Genomic DNA, 22,150 nt, shown 5'->3' on the forward strand with positions numbered 1-22,150 from the left:
AAAGGAGCTGCAGTTATGTGATGGGTTCTCATGCAATTATGTACATACTGTACACTGGAAATAAAGATACAGTCCAGTTTTAAAGGGATGTATGGCACTTCCTTTCCTCCATCCTCTAACAGTCGGTACATGTCTCTTCGCTTAATATACTCATATTTTCGCCCCCACATAAAAGTGAAGACTGTCTTGACTACGTCTCTCTGGAGGCGAGCTGGCATAGGATACACCACTGCTAGGTGGAAAAGCAATGGCATGACATCTTTCTTTAGTACCAGAACTTTCCCTATGAAGGACAGCGATCTTGTTTGCCATCTCCCCAATTTCTCTTTCACCTTTCTCAGACGTTCCTCCCAGTTTAATTTTACCATACTTTCCTTATGAAACTGTACTCCTAGCACCCTCACTGGGGTTTGTCATAACTGTTAATCCACATATCGCCTCCGTTCTATCTCTCCATGTCCTATAATATTGAATTGTACTTCTGCTTTTATTCGACATAGAACCCGTGCCCTTTGCAAATCCCTTCTCTATGCTTAGTGCCCTTTGCATACTTCATTCTGTACTATGGAACAGGGTGATGTCGTCCACATAAGCCCCTACTTTGACTTCATGTCCTCCACTTCCAGGGACCAGAACCCCACGCACGCCTGGGTCTTTCCGGATTCGCTCTAAAATGGGTTCGGTATACACGATGTACAACAAAGGGGATAGCGAACAACCTTGACGCACTCCACATTTAACCAGTATTCCTCCGCCTAACCTGCCATTAACACACACCCTAGTTTCCACCTTCCTATAGAATGTTTGTAACCAAGTGACAAATTTCTCACTTACCCCCATTCTTCTCAGTGTCTCCCATAGGACAGCGTGGTTCACCCTGTCAAAGGCTTTGTTTTGGTCCAAGTTCACCAACATTAATGGCAGTTTTCTATTTTCAACCGATTCCAGCGTGTCTCTGATCAGATGCAAATTCCAACTTATTTTCCTACCTGCAACTCCGCAACTCTGGTTTCCCTGCACTAGAAACACCATTACCTTCTTCAGTCTTCGTCCCAGTATCTTTAATCTACACATAACAGTTGTAACGGCCTTCAATTATCTAGGCTAGTCTTGTCCCCTTTCTTTTATAAATCAGAGCCAATATCCTAGTTCTCATAGTTGGCCCCATCAGACCCTGTTCCAAAATTTCAGTAAATACCTCTGACAGCAGTGGCTCCAACCTTTCCCAAAACATCACATAAAACTCGGTTGGTAACCCATCCACCCCAGGGACTGTGCCCTTCTGCAACCCTTCCAGTGCCTCCTTCATTTCTACAGTTGTTATTGGGCCATCCTCCCCTTCCTTCCTCCCCATCTGACTTCACACTCACACCAGTCATCAACCTGTCGCGCATGCCAATATCCATCTTTATTCCTGCAAACAGTTCAGTGTAGTTTTCAGTAGCACAGTCCAACATTCCTGCTTCATCCTCGACTAATCTCCCTCCCGTCTTCAGAAGACTATTACAGTGGTCTCCTGCTGCGCTCTCATGGAGCCAAAGAACTGGGGTGAGCATTGTTCCTCTCCTTCCATTCGTGTACCTCTCAGCCTGAAAAGATAGTCCTTGGCCCACTGGAGCCATTTTGTTCTGAGAGTTGTCCTGACTTACTTTCTGCCCTGCACGTTTGGTCACGGTCGATCACATAAGCTAGTACTCCTTTCAGGCAGTTCACCAACACCTTGGCAATTAGCTTGCAATCCACACAGAGCAATTACAACGACCTCCAGTTCTTTAGGTACGTTGCTGACCCTTTCTTGTACAGCAGCGTGAGGATGCCTTCCCTCATCGAGTCGCTCATGATCTTTATACAGAAGATTTCTTCCGTCACCTGTATCAAAATGGGCCCTACAACATCCCAGAATGTGCGGTAGAATTCAGCGTGTAGCCCGTCTCTACCTGGAACCTTACCTAGCTTCATGCTTAGTAAAGCATCACCAAGTTCTTTCAGGGTGATTGGCACCTCCAGGTGCTCCTGGGCCTTTTTGGGTATCTGTGCCACGATGTTATCTATAACGTTGTCCCCATGAGTTCATCTACTGGCTTTTGGGAAAAGAGAAGCTTATAATAGTTCCTCACTGCTTCCAACATCTAATCGCTACCAGGTACTATCCTCCCCAATTGGGTCTGGATGCCTGCCATCACTTTCCGCATTTGCCTCTGCCGTATTTGGCAGAAGAAGAAGCTGGAGCATGTTTCATTTGCTTGTAAGTATTCCACATGAGCTCTAAACAGGTACATTTTTGCCTTTTGTTCATAATAACCTCGTAGTTTAGCTTTTGCCGTTGAAATAGCCTCCAAACTCACCACCGTGCCCTTATTACACTGAGAATATGAACTATTCAGTTCTTCCTGCAGCTTCCTACCCTTCTGCCATTCTCGCTTGAGTCTTACTAAGAAGTAAGCTCTCGACTCCCCCCTAATCTTCTTCTTCAACTGCTCCCACCAGTCAATCAGGGAGATACCCTGCTTTCTCTCCTTCCACCACTTACACAGTTTAGATCTCATTAGACTGACATACTCTGCTTCCTTCAGAGTCTCCGTGTTCAGTTTCCACACCCCACGTCCAAACTGATTGTTTAAATGTGGAAAGTGAATCTCCACCTGGGCATGGTCTGAAAACCCAACTGGCTGCACCACCGCCTTTTCAACAAGTGCTGCCTGTGAAGCAAAAACATAGTCAAGGCGTTTTGCAGTGCCCTGAGCGCTCCTCCACGTGGCCCCAGCTTTCCCCTTTGCTGTCCGAAAGGCACAGTCAAAAAGGCCAAACTGAGATAAATGGAGGTTAAGTTGACTCGCCCTTCTTGTCCTGGAGATCGACGTTAAAATCCCCTCCTATAACAATCCACTTGTTAGTCAGGCAGACGGGGTCTTTAAAGAAGTCTGCCCGTAAAGTGCCATTGCCTGGGCATACACACACACTGGAAGCTACTAACACCAAAACAAATATCGAAAAAAAACACTCTCCCAGGCACTACATTCTCACATCTTTCTACCATACAATCGTTATTACCTAGTAAGATTCCTACGCCAGAGGAATGGACTCCACCAATATTCCACCGTGAGTCTCCTCTATCCCACTCCCGTGTAAACTGTACAACATCACTCTCATCTTTTAAGTGGACCTCCTGCAGCAGACAGATGTCAAAGCACACCGTTTTAAGGTAAGTGAACACCGCCGTCCTCTTAAACGTGATCCTTAACGCACGTACATTTAATGTTAGGATCTTTGGCATTATGGTTATAACAAGGACTCTGAGTACTGGCATAGGAACGGCATCAGCTCCATATAAGCCTGACACACAGCCACCCCTCTTTTCCTCCGTAAAAACAGACTTTCTATCCTCCCACCCATTCACAGCCCACTGTCACCCCCATGAGCGCCTTCATTCCACGGTGAAAACTTGACGCCCGGGTTGGGTACTGCATGTTCCCATTCTTCCATGCACAGTGTTCTAAGAACTGCACAGGAGATTCCAAAGTCTTCACCACCATGTTAGCATGTCTTTGGACCCCGTTCTCAAACATTTCCTTAAATTCACCTTTATCCTCTAGCTACAGATGCAGCCATTCAAAATGCGTGGGCGATACTGTATTATTTTCCGGTACGCTGTACGCAGTCTACCGCGAGTTACCGGTAAATACCACGAGTTACCGGTAAATACCGCTAGCAAAATAATAGTATCCGGAATTTCCGCAAGGAGGAGCTAATAAAGCTCAACCTCTCATGTTTGAGCTGTCGCCATCAAAGTCTTTAACGAAGATATTACTAATAGTATTAATAATGAATAACCTTGGACAAGCTGTAAGTGTAAACTCAAAGTGTTGCCCTGGTCCACATTCTTTTTTTCATTGACCGTCTTTGTAAAAGTAACACCACAGCATTTCGCAATCACGCATTTGTTTCCAATCATGCAAAGTACAGTAATTTTTGAGAATCGATTCACCATGCCTTTCACATGCTCATAAAAGAGATTGATTTAGGAACATAAACATATTACCGTATGCAAACTGTACTGTATACAGTATGTATATGTATATTCAATGTCTTAACTGTGCCCGTTTAAGTATTGAATATTTATATGGAATTTTACCACTGAAGGGAAATCTTAGTGCCTGAGCATAAAAAGAATATGAGCATACTGCAACGCGTGTGAAGGCCATAAACTATATTAATTTTGGAACATAAACATACAGTATATGGCTGGTCTCGGTACTTTAAAGAAAACATACACGAAACATGGTTTCATTATGACCAGAATCGGTCTTGAGATATTTTTAACTTGATTTACAGTATTTGAGAGTTATGTCTTGACACCGATACTACGTAAATACTGCTCACGTATATGTTTCTAGGTTTATATTATGCATTTCATATGGTCAAATTACTTTTGAGCAACTGATAAGAAGCGCGAAACGGTATGCCCAGGGCGTTTTAGTTTTAGTTTTGTTTTAATGCAGTGCAGTGGATTGATTAGAGATATCAAGTACATACAAGTCATTTTTTAAATGTTGTAGTTCGTCTTGTAAAAATGTTACGAGTACATCATCTGTCAACAATTACACAGGTTCTGTTTCCATATTGCGGATTTTGGTTACGTAATATTATTTTCTAATTTCACGTTGTGAATATATGATTTGGGCAAACAGAACCGCAAAGAAGTACATTATGGGTTGTTGTTTTTTTTTTGCAGTTTTATCTAGAACAAGCGATGCTTAAACCTTTGTCTGATTCTTGTGAAACTATCCACACGACAGTTACCTACTGTAGGAGTTGACTTCAGTGACGTCACTGATGGGATGTTTCTAAAAATCCATCCACTGTAAAACGTCTTCTCCAGTTGTCCTGCATATGTATTCGCTAATGAAGCTGTGTGTTCTGAGCCTGGTTCTCTACATTTCTGTATGAACCAGCTTAGAGGGCTAAAGACAGCTTGTGTTTAAATTGAGTGTAAGGTAATTTATGCTTCTAAAGTCATGGTCAGCATTTATTATTGTACTGTGCTATAAACTTATTCTGTGCCTAATTACATTATTTTATAGCTTTATCAAATCTGTACATTGTCGATAATTTTTCTGTAGTGCTTTTTCAGTCCTCAGCATGTGACCGCGCCGGTGGCGCTGTGGGTTAGGTTCCTGACTCCCATGTCACACGGTCTGTGGTTGAATCCCATGAAACTATGACTTTATTTTTTAACAAACTTTTCTTTGAAAAAATGAAACATTTCCCTTGGTCAGAGATTAAATAAAACCTCACTCGCACCAAACAAATTTATATTTCTAAATATCACAACATGATCGAATTTAAGTCTTTTTAATAACAATGAATTGCACTTGGAATCTGTCCAAGCCCTCCTACGAAAATTATTTAAACTGCGACACTTATTCATCTCTAAATAAACTTTATTTTATATAGCGTTTTAAGCGAATAGGTAATTAGTGTTAAGGATTCGGTATGAGGGACCGAAACCAGTGAGTGAACCCACTAGCAGGAGCTGACAAAGCCAAGCCGTAATCCAAAAGCAAGCCGTAATCGAAGGAACGAGCCGAGAGTCCAGGGGAAGCCAGATATCCGAAAGGGAACGAGTACCGAAGCCAAAGCGTGATCCGAAGTCGTAGACAGTAGAGCAATCCGATAATCCAGGGGTAGCCAGTGATCCGAAACAGAGCGTAAGTAACCAAGCCAAGCCGAGATCAGAAAAGCCCAAAAAGTCCAAAGGAAAAACCGTAAACCGAAAGCCAAACAAAAGACAAACACAGGGTAGAAGTAGGAGTAGCGCAACCAGGAAGCTCGAAAGGAAAAACCAATACTGAGCAACGAGGTAGGGAAGGACAGGTGTTTAAGTAGGATGAGACGGGGGTGTGGTGGTGAATAGGAAAACTGATAGGTGAACTGATGGATAGGGGCTACGCCTACTTCTGCCTCCTCCGTTGCCGGGAGGCAGGGATCGTAACAATTAGATTGCTCATAAACCTAATCGCTTTTTCTACATAAACACAGCGTGATTGCTCTCTGAAAATGCTTTTCCTTTATATTTAGGCTCAGATTTCAACTATAGATCGTATTATTATAAACTTTCTTGGAAAAATGTATTTTATGTAAACCATGTTTGCTATTAATTCATTTAGGGCTAAAATATGTTCATTGTCTTCCAATTGAGTCGAGTTGACATTGGAAGCCTGCCACTCCCGGACTGTTACACCAACGCATTACCATGTTAAAGCGATTTCATTGAGGAGCCTAGCTACCAGTTAACACTGTTCTTCCTACTTTGAAAATACCTGTGAAACCGGTTTAATTCGTCACAGCCAGCACTCCGGCAGAGAGGGGGTTGTACTCGTTAATGTCCGATGACATACAAGTGGAAAGATTACAGATTTTAATCGTCTTTTTTCTGAACCAGGGAAAATCTGATCATGTTTCTCTATAACAATAATAAAAAACTTTATTTTACATTATTTTACATATCCTGCTTACACATCGCACGACTTTAATAAATCTATTCTTTATTAATACTAAATAAATAATACTAAAAATACTACAGCAAAGAGGTTACTTGATTTTTGGAATAATTCCAAATTGCACAATGATCCACTGGCATCCCTGAAGTCTGTTTAGTCCATAATCTTCCAAATACAATCACTAAGCAATTATAAGAATTAAACCATCCTATTTCTTTGTGATGTCCTGTAAAAACTAAACCTATTTTTATAAGGCTTTTACTCAAAAGATTTCCAAACACACAAAGCATTTGTGAAGTACTATAGTATTTCTAAAGGTTACTGGTACAACATCAATCATTAAAGCTTAACAATAAAGTTTAGATTGCTGACTATGGACTAACTACATTAACTAACTGCAATGCAACAGTATACATTTTACAAGTAAGAATATCTGGTTGAATTCTTGCATTTGTAGCCAAATTAATGCGAGAGATTTTAAGTTTTAACAGAAGAAAACTACGAATATGAAAACAGCCATAACAACAAAAATTACTGTGCAAATATCAAAAGGCTACTTCAGTAATGAAATAATAATCACAGTAGAAACCAGACACTGTTTACACCATATTGTTAAGAAAGACTCAAGACAGAAATGTTCATGTACAGCTGGAAAAAACAACTTCTAAAACAACAGTGAAGGCTGCAACATTACGCCCATGCTTTTCAACACTTGTAAGGATAACCTTAAAACTTAGGCTGTTGAGTCCAATCAATTAAAGCTGGAGTTCTGCAGGTTGTACAGGCTTAAAACGTAGATCGGTAGTTTATCTGCAATATAGTCCAGTACTTTAGGTGTTTCTTGGTTTAATTTTCCTGCTTATTAATGCTTACTTTCCTACATTTCCAATGCAGTTCACTATCATGATACACAAAAGCCAAACCATAAACTTTGAAGCTAGCAGACTTCAAGAAAACACCTGTTGGTGTTAAATGGTGAGGTTTTATTATAATCTAACAAACTAGCTACATTTTTAACACACTTTATAATACACCACTTTTTTGTTGTATCCCAAGTGATTTGAAGCATTTCTGTTTTAATTGAACTTCTAGAGTTATTTCTCCAATGTTTAGGAGGATATCGCCATAATAAGGGCATGCTTGTCATATGCTAAAAGAATAGCTTATAACAGGAAAGGCAAAGTCTGTTTTTTTTAAAAAAGCTCCTTTAAAGCCTGTGCCCCAGAAGGTCCATTTATGTTGAGCTGTGAAAGTGCTTTACAGTAAAAACCTTGTGTAAATGGTTAAAAGCAATGATCCAGGGACCAAAGGTGATTCAGGAGCCTAGAACCAATATTTGTGTGCTCGGTGCAGTCGGATGTTGAAATTTGTTCCCCGTTTTTGAAAAAGTCCCACTGTATGCTGTTCCTTTTATTTACAATAAGAATCTAGGAACCTCTAGGAGACATCAACTGCAAAGTGACATGACCGAGAGCCTCTTGAGTCCTGCAGATACAGGGTACCTTTTAATGAAATCAAATGTGTACTGTCTTGAGACATGGGTTCCTGCTTCACTCTCAAACCCCTACGATGAGCCATCGGTCTGGGCCAGAGAATCTTTAGCCATCTCCTCCAAAAATTCCAAGGGCCCTTTGCCTGGTTTCTTCACTAAAGAAGACGTGTGACCTGTCGCCTTCCTTTTCCCAGTCTTCTTGATGATGGTGGTGTCCATGTCCTCCTCGTCTTCTATATTATCTGTCCAATTACACTCTTTTCTCCACAGGGTCATGACTTGGTTCTTCCACCATCGCCCGCAAGCACTCCAGTGGGTCATACGTGACTCCCATGTCTTCCCTCTCTGCACCAGCTGGATCTGAAGCTTCTGTTTGGCCGTGGTGATCTTCCTCAAAGGTGAGTTCTGCCATCGTCTGCCTGCAGCTCGTCTCGTTACGCACCTGTCACTCTCTCCTGGTTCCATCTCCTCCACGATGGTGTCACCGGCACCAACACCGGCTTCTCGATTGGCACAGCTGCAGGGTCCTTCACGTGACGAGCTGAGGACGTGCTTGCTGTAGGTATGCCGCCAGTGACAGCAGCAACTTGTAGACATGCCCAGAGCCCCCACACAAATTGTATTTGGGCTCTGATCTGCATGTCAATGCACTGTGACCTACTTCATCGCATTTCCTGCACACCTGGACATTGCAGTCTGAAGCATAATGACCTCTCTGCCCATAACGCCTACATTCAAAATGTTGCTCTGGGTAATACAGGTAATACAGGTAGCCTCTTTTAACCCCAATTGTAAAGGACACAGGGTAGTGTAAAAGCCTGTCCTCTGCTTTGGGGTCAGCTCCGAAGCGAACCATGTACATTCTCTTCCTGTTCCATATTTTCTTCCTGTCAAGTATCTTTATCCCAGTATCCTGCACATCCAAAAACCTTTTTAGGAAGTTCACAATGTCATCTTTGAACATGAACATGTCATAGGGGCTAAACACATGGACCCATAAGGGCCTCAGCTCATGAGCAAACAGTGGCTCAAGTAAAAAATTTACAAAAGGCTCTTCTTGTCTACGTGCAGTCAGTATGGACCACACCTTCACACACGGGTCAGGAGATGACAGTGAAAGATCGAAAATGTTCTTACCCAGGAAGCTCTGGAGGCAATAAACATCTTCCGGTTGCAAGTGCAGGTACTTGAAGATAATGTCCTCAAAGGCATCCCTCTCAAAGTCCTTTTCGAAAGCTTCTTTCCGTAGCACGAAACATACCATGTACCTTGGCTTTGCATTCTTGGTGGCCGAAGTCTTCTCCATTTTCAGCAGTATGGCCGGAATCCTCTCCCCCACAAAAAAGTCTAGAAACTCAAGCTGCTGTCAGGCCACGCACTTGGGATCTTTGCCAAAAGAGCGAGAAGCGATGCCCGATACTGTTGTAGACAAACATGTGGGGGTCCCTCTTCCAGACCGTGGCATTGGCTGCCACCTCTGGATCCCAGAGAAGGCACAGCTGGCTGGTGGCATTCCTGCAACAGGCAGCCGCCTGGACTCCACTCCCACTGTTGCCCAGCTTCCAGCCCGACATGCGGGCCTTGATCTTCTGTCAATGACCTGACAATAACCGCAGCACCAGGGGGTGACTACTTCATTAGCTAAGGCTCCTCCCACAAGTTGCAGCATCTACTGACCTGCAGGCAGAAACAGAGCAGCAGGTAAGGAAATGACAAACTGGCTTTCAGGTCACACATATTTACCTCCCTACCAGACAAAGGACAGAGGAAGGAAAAAGGAAGATCATCAGTCCCCTTTGCTTGCGTGGTCTGTCACTGGACCTTGAGAGAAGGTAGTGCACCATTCATGAAAACATAATACCATGTCTATGCATAGCAAGCTCCTGATCAATTTCCCTGTTCCAAAAATCTGTTTAATATGTGCTTGCCCATATGGGGGACATTTTGGATATTAAACTGAAAAAAAAAGATAAAAAAAAAGTTTATTCCAAACAGTCAATTAACAGAACAAAAATACAACCATCCAACTGCAGACCCTACAACCTAATCCCCATCCATCTTTCCCTTGCAGCAAAATGACCCCATCAATGTACATCCTGGTACACCCTAAACTGCACCTCCCCCCACCCCCAACTCACTGCTTCACCAAGTAACCTAGTTCTACAACTCTTGAATAAATTATATGTAAAGACGTAAAGTGTAAAAACCTGCGTACATTCTTTCAATGTTACAAAGCAGACAGAAACATGAAATAGTTTAACAGACTACAAATCATGAACAACAAATTTTATTATTTGAAAACACATAACCTAAAATATGAATTATCACTTAATGGCATTTATTACTATGTGAATGTATATGAACTAATGATCTGTTAATCATTATATGATGTTTGTTAATGACTCATTAATGAAAGTTATTATAAAGTGTTGCTGATATTTTTAACTGCCAAAATTCTTTAGTTGTGTGGTTCAATGTTAATATTACTTATCATTTGACATGAAATTATACATTTTTCTACAAAAATAACAGTTTTTAGTATGCATTCTTAGAAAAGGATACAAAAGTATAGTTTTATTAAGTTTATAGACTGCGTATAGTTAGAACAAGCACAAACATTTCCAAAATATCTACCATAAGTTACAGAGGTGAAGACTTTGATGCACAAAATGTTTATGGAGGTGGTGGAATACTGTGTGTGCTTAGTTTTTATATTTAGCCATCACTACTATTTACTGTATGTACATTAGGTATATGTTATGTATGAGACTATATGAGACCAAATGGCTTTAAAGCCACTACAGTACAGCATGTGTGAAATATATTTTTTAATATCAATATTTAGTTAGATTGTTTCCCGATTACTTGTTGCTTAAATTTGCATTACTTTAGGTATATATTATGCTATACTTCTGTTTTTATTTTCAGCATCAAAAAAGTTCCCTTTAGTTGTAAAATTCCATATTAATATTCCAAGGGGATTTAAACATGCACAGTAGAGAAAAAGACTAAATTAAGTAATCGTTTCACTAACACCTAACGTACCACAATGTAGGCCTCTGAGATTTTTTTGTATGCAGTGTAACTTTTATGATGTGTAAATGTATGCGTTGTTAAGTTGCGTTATTTTAAAATAAATCTGTTTGTTTGCCCTAGTTTGTCTCCAGTTTTATTGCACATCTGACCTGCACTAGAGAACATAATGAGCTCGCATGACAGAAGGAGCCTCAGGCTGGAATCAAACCCCAGAGCAACAGAGCTGAGCGACATGGTTCCAGAGGGACTTCATGAATATTAAATATTCGGTACAAGCAGCAAAGGAAATTAAGAAGATGTAGGTGGAATTCAAGACTGGACAAACACCTGGCAGATAACTTTTAATATTGCATAAGTCGGCATACAGGAAGCAGAATCACAAAGTACAGAAACATACTTCTATATACTTCTCATACCCTTAAGTAACAAAAAAAAAAACAGTGGTGCAACCACTAAATTCAGTTTGTTAACCGTTCGTGCTGACACTTTGAGAATCAGAGAGACTTGTGATGTCAGACACATTCAGATACACTTTAATAAGTCATCTTTTGTGTGAATAACTGTGCAGTCTGCTGCAGGGCAACACCTAACCCTGCCGTACAATGTGCTGATCTGAAAAGGAATAGAGACCTATAAACTGGATAAAGTGATCATACTGGTCTCAATGCCACTGTGTGCTGTGCTGGTAAAAATCTAAAACTATAGAACCATTTGAGGACTTTTTAAAACAATTAGCTCACTTTAATCACTGACACATTCTCTGTCCATTATAGTTAATATTTAATTATTGACTTGATAAAAATTGACCATTTAAAGCTCTAATTATGGAGGAAGCAGCTCAGAAGCTTTGCTTATTCTTAAAAAAAGAAATGGGATAAAATCTCTGGCAGTGTTTCTGGCCTGTAGTGTCTCAGTCTTGCTCACAGTCTCACATTGGTCACTGATCTCTGATGAGGACCAGCTGATGGCCTGTCACAATTATCTTTTAATCTCTTGCTGGAAGTAGAGCTTAAAACCCTTTACAAACCCTTTTTGTCAAACCCATGTTTTTGTTTCATTTTAGCCTCTGTTGGTGGATTTTGAAAAAGACCTGTTCATTCTGGATTGCAAAATAATTTTAATACTTTAATGAACAGTTTGTACAATCAAAAACCTTGATTAGTAATGATTTAACACAGGAAGTCTAATGAGTCTCTGTAGGTTTTTTTAACTGTCGCACATTATTCATCCCATCAACCCTCCTCTGTGCATCTTTTCTTTTATCATCACTGACTATTTCTTCAAGCAATTCAATGTACCTGCACATCACCTGAATTTCTCTTATTTTTTTACTCTTGTTTACTGTTCCAGTGCCATTGATGGATGTTTTTTTCTCTTTGGTCTTTCATCAGGATCTCAGCCTGTCTGGCACACAGTGTTGTTGGGAATCTTTTGTTTTCCTCTACAACCGTTCTATTTGTTCTATCTTCATAAGCACCAAGCTAATCCTGTGCTGCATCTCCTTCAGTTTGAAGATAATTGGATGTAATTGACATGGTCATCAGCATAGGACTGATTGTGAACTTGTTCTGGTGCAATTAGCTAAAAAGAATTGCAGATAATTGTCTGAGCATAGACACTGTACTTTGTTAGAGACCAGGATATTTACTGATAATAACTACTGTGATGTCCTATAGTGTCATAGTGCTGTAAGGCCTGTGACCCCAATAAGAATAAAATGTTTCACCAAATTATCCATTTGAAGTGAAACTGAGCAAATAGAGGCATCTATTAGCTATATGCTGAGGCTGTACTCAAACCAAGCAATTTAAAGCGTCTTTAACATTGAGGAGAAGTTAAAATTAATTATAGGAATGTAAACATTAAATAGAACTAACCTTTCACAACTCTAGAAAATATTCTCATCCAGAAAGGTTTTTCCCTAATAGATACACTTTATACATCTGTTTTAGTGCTCAAAGTTGGCTACACTACTCTGATCCACATTAATACTGTACTGTAGCTGTTAGTTTTTCCTGCAGCTCAACACTTTGACTTTATACATCGTAAACAACAATCAGAAATTTCTTAAACGAATATGGTTTCTAACACTGTGAAACAGTCAGAGCTCATTTGTATTCACATTCCTTAATTTATGCGAATTAATTGTTTCATTAAAATTGTGTGTGAGTCCTGTAGCAATGTTTTCCTAATAGGCTGCTGTGCCAGTGAGGAAGATGAGAACCAGGGGCAAGAGGAAGACTGGACAAGTGTTTCTTGACTCTTAAACACCCACATCCAGGATTAATAAATAAGCTGCAAATTTACAGACTAGAAAATGAAAACAAAGATATAAATGAACATGGCATCACTAATACTCTCACTGCACTATCTGTTACTACCTGACAGATTGCATATCTAGTACCTGTTAGTGTCACAGAGGCAATTTCCAACTGGAATGAATTCCATCAAACATTTTGTAATATCTCTGGAAGTATAGATAGTAGAGATCTAGTCTAGGGCTTAAATTGAAGCTAACCCCTTGGGCATCAATTGTAAACCAAGTTATCTAACATGTCTTACTGTGCCCACTCACCAGACAGAAATATCCAGAAGAAAAAGACAAAACAAGAAGAAACAGATTTTTTAATAATAATATAATAATAATAAACTTTATTTTATATAGCGCCTTTAAAGGTGGCTTCTCAAAGCACTTTACAGGATGACAATAACAATAAATAAGAAGAATACAACAATAAATAAGAAGAATACACAAGATAAGACACAATTACAATTACAACAATCCAACAATAACAATAGAGGAGACCGTGGAAGGTGGTACTAAGAAGAGCACAGGGGTGAAGAATGGAACCAGTTCAGTAAAGGCTTTTCTGAAGAAGAAGGTTTTGAGTCTGGATTTGAAGGAGTTTAGAGAAGGTGACTCTCTGATATCCTTGGCCAAAGAGTTCCAGAGCTTGGGGTAATAACAGGAGAAGGCCCTGTCACCCATACAATATAGATGGGCTTGGGGGACAGTAAGGAGGGCAGAATTTGAAGAGCGGAGGTTGCGAGGTGGGGAGTAGGGCAATAATAGTTCAGACAGGTATTGAGGTGCCAAGCCATGTAGAGCCTTATAGGTGAGCATGAGGATTTTAAAGTCTACGTGGAATTTGACCGGAAGCCAGTGCAAGGACTCCAGGATTTTTCTTCTTCAAAGATCAATTTTTCACGTTGTGTCCTGATAAAAAAATGAAAATGCTTGTAGATCTTTCCCTGTGTGTCTCCCAGCCTGGATACAAAATTGAGACAAATTTAACAAATATATACAATTCAACATATTTTTTGTAAAGACAGGACCTGGAATTGTATTGTTCACATACCAGGAAATTTTGTAAAAAGTACTGAAAAATAATAAAAAGCTCGAATAGCTATTTCGATTACTTTAGAAAGCCTCCAGAAACTGCTGGAGAGGATGAACTGCAATTCATTGTTTTCAGGCAGTAGCAAAAATTCCTACCTAGGCCTAAGTTCCTACCTTCCCTTCTGGTCATAGCAAAATGAATGACATAAATTTGATGCTATTAGACCAGCTTTGTCAGAGTTTTCTTCGTTCCCCTGTGTCTTCCCTCCTCCTTCAGGTCAGGAGGTGTCAGTCCATTTTTGTTTTCAGGTTGGTAGGTGTTGCTGCTGCTTGTGGGCGGGGTCTATGCTAATGAGTTAACCTCCCCCATAGCTGTGTTCATTGTCAGGCCGTTGACAGAAGATCAGTGCCCCCGCCAGTGCATAAAGCTGGCAGCAGGTGACAGCAGGAGTGGAAGCCAGGTGGCCACCTGCTGTAGGGAAGCCACCAGCTGTGCCTTTACAGGGCTCCAGAGGTAACGGCCTATACTGCAGTCCACCAGCGGGATGCCTGTACCTCGTTCCAGTCAATTTATAGGTATTGCTGCTTCTTTTTTTAACTGAATTTGGACTATGTGGCTTTTGTGATTTTACCTGAAATTGTTCAGGTTTAATGGACGGTGGAGTCTGATTGCATGTTTGGAGAATGTCGCTGAATATTGATGTGGAGTTATAGGATGGAGATCAACCATGAATGGGCCTGCTAAAAGGAGAACCTTTGTGGATGAAGTGCTTCTCAAGACATTTGGTTTGGAGCTGGAGGATGTCGACTGTGTTCAAGATTTTCCAGGTAAAAAGATCTTTGACTTTGTCTGCTGCTCAGTGTTCAAGAATAGGACAAAAAAAACATGAGCTTCTAAATGACTTTTTCATTGAGCCTTTATTTGCAAGAGAGCTTAGGCCTCTGATAGTACATCTGTTCAACCCGTATGTTTGGAAGAAGATATTTTTAAAAGATTAGTTGATGTACAAAGAACTGTATGATAGGCTTTTTGTATTATCGGGCAGCCGCTTGCGTGCAGATGTTGTGGAGCAGCGGGACATTTTGTTATAGATTGCACTGCAGAAGCGTGTAGTAGTTGTGGCCCAATAGGTTACTTGGTGTCTGCCTGTGCAGAGGAAATCAAATGTAATTTGTGTGTAAAGACTGTTTGCAGAGGGCAAAAGGTTTTGCAGCTGTAAGCAGTAGGGACATTGGCAGACCGCAGTCATGTGAAACTATCTTGTCTGCACATGTTTTTGCAACAGAGTAAAAAAGATGGAGGCACCTGAAGGTTTTTTGAGGGAGTGTGAATGGGTGAAGGACAATTTCTTATCCAGGAAGAATTAAGAGTGTTGAGAAATATAATGGAGTATAAGAGAAATGGAAGAAAGGTTTCAGGTTTGTTGACAAAAGAGGGTCCTCTGGAAAGAGGGAAGAATTTTGCAGGATGAACTGAATAAGTTATATCACATGTAATGAAGGTCTTCATATAGATATGGAAATAGTTTCAGCTTTAAATACAAAATTAAGGTTCTTTTATTGGGGGGAGGGACAAGGAATATTGTTTCAAGCCTGCTTGGCATTCTTGCAGCAGAATGGACCTTTCTACACCTTCTTTTTCAGTCAAATAAAGCAAAAACAAAGGAGAAGGATGATGGAGGGAGTTCAGAATAAGGACAGTGTTGTGGTCACGGAGAAGGGAATGTTGGAAGCAGCAACTGTTTTCTGCCAGGACCTTTTTTCTAGCAAAAAAGTAGATGAGGAACTGAAGGAGTTTTCTGGAAAACATGACGCAGGTCCAAGAGGAGCACAAAAGAGACTTGAGAAACCTTTTGATTTAGAGGAGCTGAGAGCGGCTCTGGTAGGAATAAATTCAGGTAAAGTGCTGGGTATTGATGGGCTGCCTACAGGATTTTCCAGTGTTCTGGGACGTTCTGGGACGTTCTGGGACGTTCTGGGACGTTCTGGGACGTTCTGGGACGTTCTGGGACGTTCTGGGACGTTCTGGGACGTTCTGGGACCGATTGTTGCAAAACATTGGGGCATATTCTTCGTAAAAGACAAATGGGTGACCCTGTGTGAAGGTTTATTAACCTTGCCTCTTAAAAAAGGACAGACATCTTACTTGAGAAACTGGAGACCTTGTACAAAGCATTGTCAAGATTATAAGTTAATAGCTAAAGTGTTGGGTTACTGTTTGAAAGAAGTAAGACTTGCAGGGTCAAATGAAGAAAGATCTGTTGAACTTCACATTTGGTGAGGGATGTGATGCGTGGGCAGAGCAAAGGAATATTCCTTTAATGTTGGTAAAATATTTGATGAGGTCTCGCAAGGTTTTTTGTGGTTAGTGATGGAGCGAATGGGGAATGTAACGTTTTATGTGGGCATTGGTAGAGGAGTGAATGTGTTTGTCTTGGCAGTTCACAAGCATTGACGGTGTACTGGTACCAGGGAGCGGAGGGAGTGTGTAGAGAAGGCATTGTATGCGGATGATGTCGGCTTGCAAAAAAACATTGGAGGTATTGTGTAGAAATAAGTATGGTAAAGTTCTTTGGGTTATGGGAAGGACAGATCGATGCACTATTGAGACTGGAGAACTATGAAGGTTCAATATGAGTTCTGGATGTTCTCTGTGGGTCAAGGAGCAGCTCAATATAATTGGTGATGGAGATTAGAAAAGATGAGGATTAGTTTGGGGTTATGGGAGAATAAGCATTTGTCCTTTGCTGGGAACCTTCTAATATTAAAGGTGGATATCCTACTGATATTGGTTTATTTGGTTGGTGTGTATCCAAGCTTGCAAGATACCATAGGTATTTGATGAGATTTCCCCACACAAATTAAATATGAATACAGATCCAGTCATTCAAAATGTGTACTATGCTGCATTAAAACGTGTAAGGCATGGCTGATCACAATGCGGGTTATGATAATAGTATCCGGGATCACCTTGTGAAACCGGCAGGTGGAACTAATAAAGCTTAACCTTTCATGTACAGCGTTTGAGCTGTCGCCAGATAATGCCTGGTTTCAAATCCCGATCACTGGTGAGGGACAATCTTTTTCCAATTAAGAATTTAAATTGCATACTTGTTAGACTTTTAGTAATGTTAAACTGTATTGCAGCATGTTAATCATTAAACATGAAAAAGTCGGTATATTTTAAAAAAGCAAGATTACTCAGTTGGACAAAAGTACACAACCTTCCAGCTTCATCATAAATATTTTATGCCTCAGTCTTTATGGAAGCTATAACTAATTAATAATGAATAACCTTGGACAGGCTGTAAGCTCAAAGTATTACTGTGCTCCACTTTCTTTGTAATTGTCTGTATCTGTTTAACTGTTGTGACACTAAAATACTTTATGTAAAAAAAAATAACACCACCCTCTTGTTTAACCAGGTTGTTTTGCACAGACTGTTAAACCAGAGGACGAGAGGGCCCCTTTCTTCAAAGCATTTCATTGATCCAATCACATTATTTTCCATTTGTACAAAGTAAGTTTTGATCTCCAATTCACCATGCCGATAATGGTTTCCTGGGGATTGCAAGACAAGGCCCTTTTCCCTCTGGACCCATTGAAATTAATGGATGTGGTCCACTCCCAGTAAATTTCATAAGTCACAAGATTACGGAACACAAGAGTGGTGTAGCAGTCGGCTCTGGCTTTCCCATCTATGCCGATGCACTGCACGAACATTCTCCTCCTTCTCTTGACTGATGGGCAACAGTTGGATATCTGGGATAACTGTATGTTGGATTGGCATATGTGAATTTTGCTGTGTAGATGGTGCTTCCTGAGGGGAGATGGACAGAGGTGAGAGCGTCAGCCAATTTCTGGGCAGTGGTGAGCAGAGAGGCCGGGATGCAGTGTCCTAAGGTGGTGTGTGCTCTGCTGGGGGCAAAGGGGTTTGTAGATGTGCATTCCGCCAGGTACAGCAGGGTGAGGCACTTATAAGGAGATGAAGGTCTGTTTGGAGACAGCTGACCTAGCATTTGACTGCCTGAACATACGGTCTCTGACTTCTGCATCTTTAACCTCCCAACTATTCCCGGTAATGAGTCATACTGCTCCCACTGCTGCAGAAGAGTCTTCACACAGGTGCTGCTTTTATAGGTTGGCACCCTGGCCAGTGGCCAAGAGCAGAGACTCACCATAATAACAGAATATTATACAGAATACATATAAGAAATAACATCATCCAGTAGTATTCAGCGGTTGTGGACCAGACATCAAAATAAAGCAGTAAGACGGATGAAAACAAGTTTTTTACTGTCCTGGTAGTCTTTGGAGCTCATTTTGCGTGTGGGGTTTTCCTGAAGAACAGGTGGCAAAGAAATATTTCTAATAGAATGTATAAATCAATACAGCTATAATACCTTGTAATATGCACTATAATCGTCTATTTCAGATGAATCCGAGGCAGCTGAATCTCCATGTCTCTTCCTGTGAAGTCTGTCTCCATACTATGGCTGTTCTAGTGCAGGCTTGCAGATTGTTTTATTTTTGTAATGGGAACTCAACTTACTGAAATCCCTTGGTGTATTTATATTATATTCTCATGTGCGAGTAGAATAGGCGAACCTTCCAATTAAAGACGGGTTACTTTCGCCCAAGACTGGCAGGAAACAGTGGAAACTTGCCACACCTGGACTGTTAACTAGATCAACCTTTTTTAGTAGCCTTGCAAATGAGATCACACTGTAGGATATGCACTTAATGCTCCAGAAGTGTCACATTTTACTGTACATGTCAAACCAGTTGCTTTCTGTTGCAGATGCGCTTCCGTAGTGATTTATTTCCTCCATAGCCTCTGCTTTATCTTTTATACAGCCTATTCCAGAGACCTTTTCATTGTCTAACTATGAGCATGTAGATTCCAAAATGCTCTACTGCAGCAGAAGTGAGCAATTACCTGCTCGAAAATGAGTGTGTTCCCAAAAGCATATACTGCATAATTATCGCAGCATTTGCAAACATTCCCGATGCATAACCACGTTGTGTACTCTGCATTGCTCCATTTTATACCTTGACAGGAGAATACACTGTATTAATTATTGTTGCTGCTGGGCTTGGAGCTTTGATTCGCCTACTTTTTTGACTAGCTTGCAGAGAAAGTCATTGCCCTGTGTTTTCTTTCATTCATAAAAAGGTCAAGGTAGATCACATTTTATTACGTATTTGTATTATTACGTATATGTATTTATTTTTGGGCATTTATAATACAGTCCCTGTTGCCCCCATTTGGATTAAAATAGCAAATGCGTGTTTTAATTAAATGCTTGTATTGATTCACAATCTGACAATGCAAGACGGAACAAAAGCATCTGTGAAATCTTTCCGGAATGTCCCCCACTGCATCAACAATTTTAGGAAGAACACGGAACGGCATGTTAAAAAAATTGTTGCAACTTTGGTCTGTCAGTTCTTCTTCCCAGAACTTGTAAATCGCATTGATCAGTTCTTGCTTTGTGCTGGGTTTTTCTGAACAGTCTTTCAGGGAATACCATACTGTCTCTTGGATTTAAATCTGGGGATTCAGCTGGAGTTTTCACCCAGTTCACTCCCTCTGCTTTAAGCCTCGCCTTTACAGCTGTGAATTTTGAGTCATTGTCCTGAAAGGAACGGTGCCTTGATCCATGGTGCTCCCTGATGTATGGGACAGCATGCTGCTTGATCACAACTTCCTCAAAGAATTCACGATCACTTATTCCTTCGAAAATAAGAAGTGGTCCCAGGCCTCTACTAGCAATAGCTCCCCAAACGTGAGCCTTCAGTAGATATTTTTGCTTTGGCTTATTCATATCTACTCTTTTTTTATGAAATCGACACCATTGAAAACTCTTCCAGAGCCACTGTTTCATCAGTGAAAAGTCAATCATGAAATGCTTCTCCCTGTTCTATCCATTGAAGCACTTGCTTGAGCCTTTTTTTATTTATTTTTATCATATGACATGTTGGTTTTTTTTTTACGGTATATCTCCATCCAAGCCCTCTGCACACTTCTTATTGATGTCGGACTCGCGTTCACACCGAGGTCAGCCCACAGCTGTCTTTGAACTTGAGCTGTTGTTAGCTCATTTTCCTCCATCACTTTGTCAGTGGCTCACACAATAGAACTTGGGGTGGAGAGAGACAGTTGAAGAAAGTAATTTCTGTACAGCTGGTACATTCTGACAACAGTTGATTATAAGATGATCTGTCAAAGTGCAATGAAATAAAATATTATGCAGAAGACCAAGATAATGATTTATGTTGCACTGCCAGATTTGTGGATCAAAGACATTTAATTAAACACATTTGCAATCGAAATGGGTGGGGGGGTAATGAGGACTCTTATTTCTCTCTTCTGTCTCTTATTAACATTCATAAAATGCTTTTATTCATTCATAATCTGACTCGCATAACACACAATCCCGAATGCCCAACTGCTCAACAATCTTAGGAAGAACATGAAACAGCTTGTTAATAAAATTGTTGCAATTTATGTTCTGTTGGTTCTTCGTCCAAGAACTATATATATGGGGCGGCATGCTGTTTTACCATGACTTCTTCGAGGAATTCACAGATGCAGCCATTCAAAGTGTGCGGCACAGACACGTACCGGGGGTAATTGACGCAAAATACCGCGGTACGTGATTGGTTGACCGACAGGGGCACTCGTGTGTTGGTCGGTTGTAGAAAGATTGAAATGTCCTTACTGTGCCCGTTTTAGTATTGAATTTTACCACAAGGGAAGTCTTAGTAGCTGAGCATAAAAATAGGAGCATGCGGCAACGTGTGTGAAGGCCTTAAACGATATTAATTTTGGAACTTAAACATACACACCAGTATTCCATTTCTCCCTAAACATTTTAAGCATCGAAATCTTTAACTAACATGTGAAATGGCGTGTAAAAAAGTGGTAGTTTTTAAGCTTTTTTCCTAATATAATATGGAATCATGTATCTCAAGAAATTAATAATTATATAATTATATTCGTGTACTGCGACAGGGCTGTGTAGGGCTTTTGCCTCTCTTCATGTGACTTCCCCAGTAGACTGCTGGTTTACGTGCCTGATTAATAACCCAAAAGGTGTGTGTTCAAATCCAGCCGGCGCTGTGACTTTTCTTTTAACAAACATTTCTTTTAAAAAATAGAATAGCAATATTATGAACAATTAATTGACTTTTATATTTCTAAATATCGCAACATGATTGATTCTAAGTCATTTTTGATAATGAATAGTCACCTTCTTCCCTTCTGACAATGGTCCCTGGTGTGTGTGTGTGTGTGTGTCATCTTCCCGGTGTAGCTGATCTTTTGCTCCCTGGGTAAACTTGCAAAGCATTACAGAACTTAACATTTCTATTATCAACAAATTGTAAATACGATGTTTACATTGGCATTATTAATTTTTCACTTGGGTGTATGGAGGATTGTCAGCTGTCACTGAGAGTAGACCCCCTCTTAGGCTGCGCAAATCATCTTTTACATTTTTATAGAGAAATGGAGGCTGTATGCGTTACAATATAAACATTTTTATTCATTTAAATTGCAAATGTGTGTTTGTGTTTTTTTTGATTCACAATCAGACAAATGCAACATAAATTGATATCTTTGTCTTCTAAGTATCTTAATAATAAACTTTCAGCATAGCTTTCTCCCTGTTTAGATTCATTTTTCTTGGGATTTTGGGATCAAATGTGGAGAGATTAGATTGTAATCGTTTTTATTTTATTTTCTAAAAATTTTAGAAAAGTGTAATCTAAACTAAA

The 22,150-nt window shown here is 40.3% G+C and overlaps 1 long non-coding RNA gene across 1 annotated transcript; it reads left to right on the plus strand.

Moving 5' to 3' along the window:
- The first annotated feature begins 14,977 nt into the window (after positions 1 to 14,977).
- LOC148647717 (uncharacterized) lies at positions 14,978 to 19,541 on the plus strand. The gene is made up of 3 exons (XR_015926801.1): positions 14,978 to 15,196; positions 17,794 to 17,888; positions 18,804 to 19,541. It is a non-coding gene; the product is annotated as an uncharacterized LOC148647717 (long non-coding RNA).
- Positions 19,542 to 22,150: the final 2,609 nt, after the last annotated feature.

This window comes from Lepisosteus platostomus, chromosome 15, assembly GCF_059453375.1.
Source record: "Lepisosteus platostomus isolate fLepPlt1 chromosome 15, fLepPlt1.hap1, whole genome shotgun sequence".
NCBI classification, from domain to species: domain Eukaryota; kingdom Metazoa; phylum Chordata; class Actinopteri; order Semionotiformes; family Lepisosteidae; genus Lepisosteus; species Lepisosteus platostomus.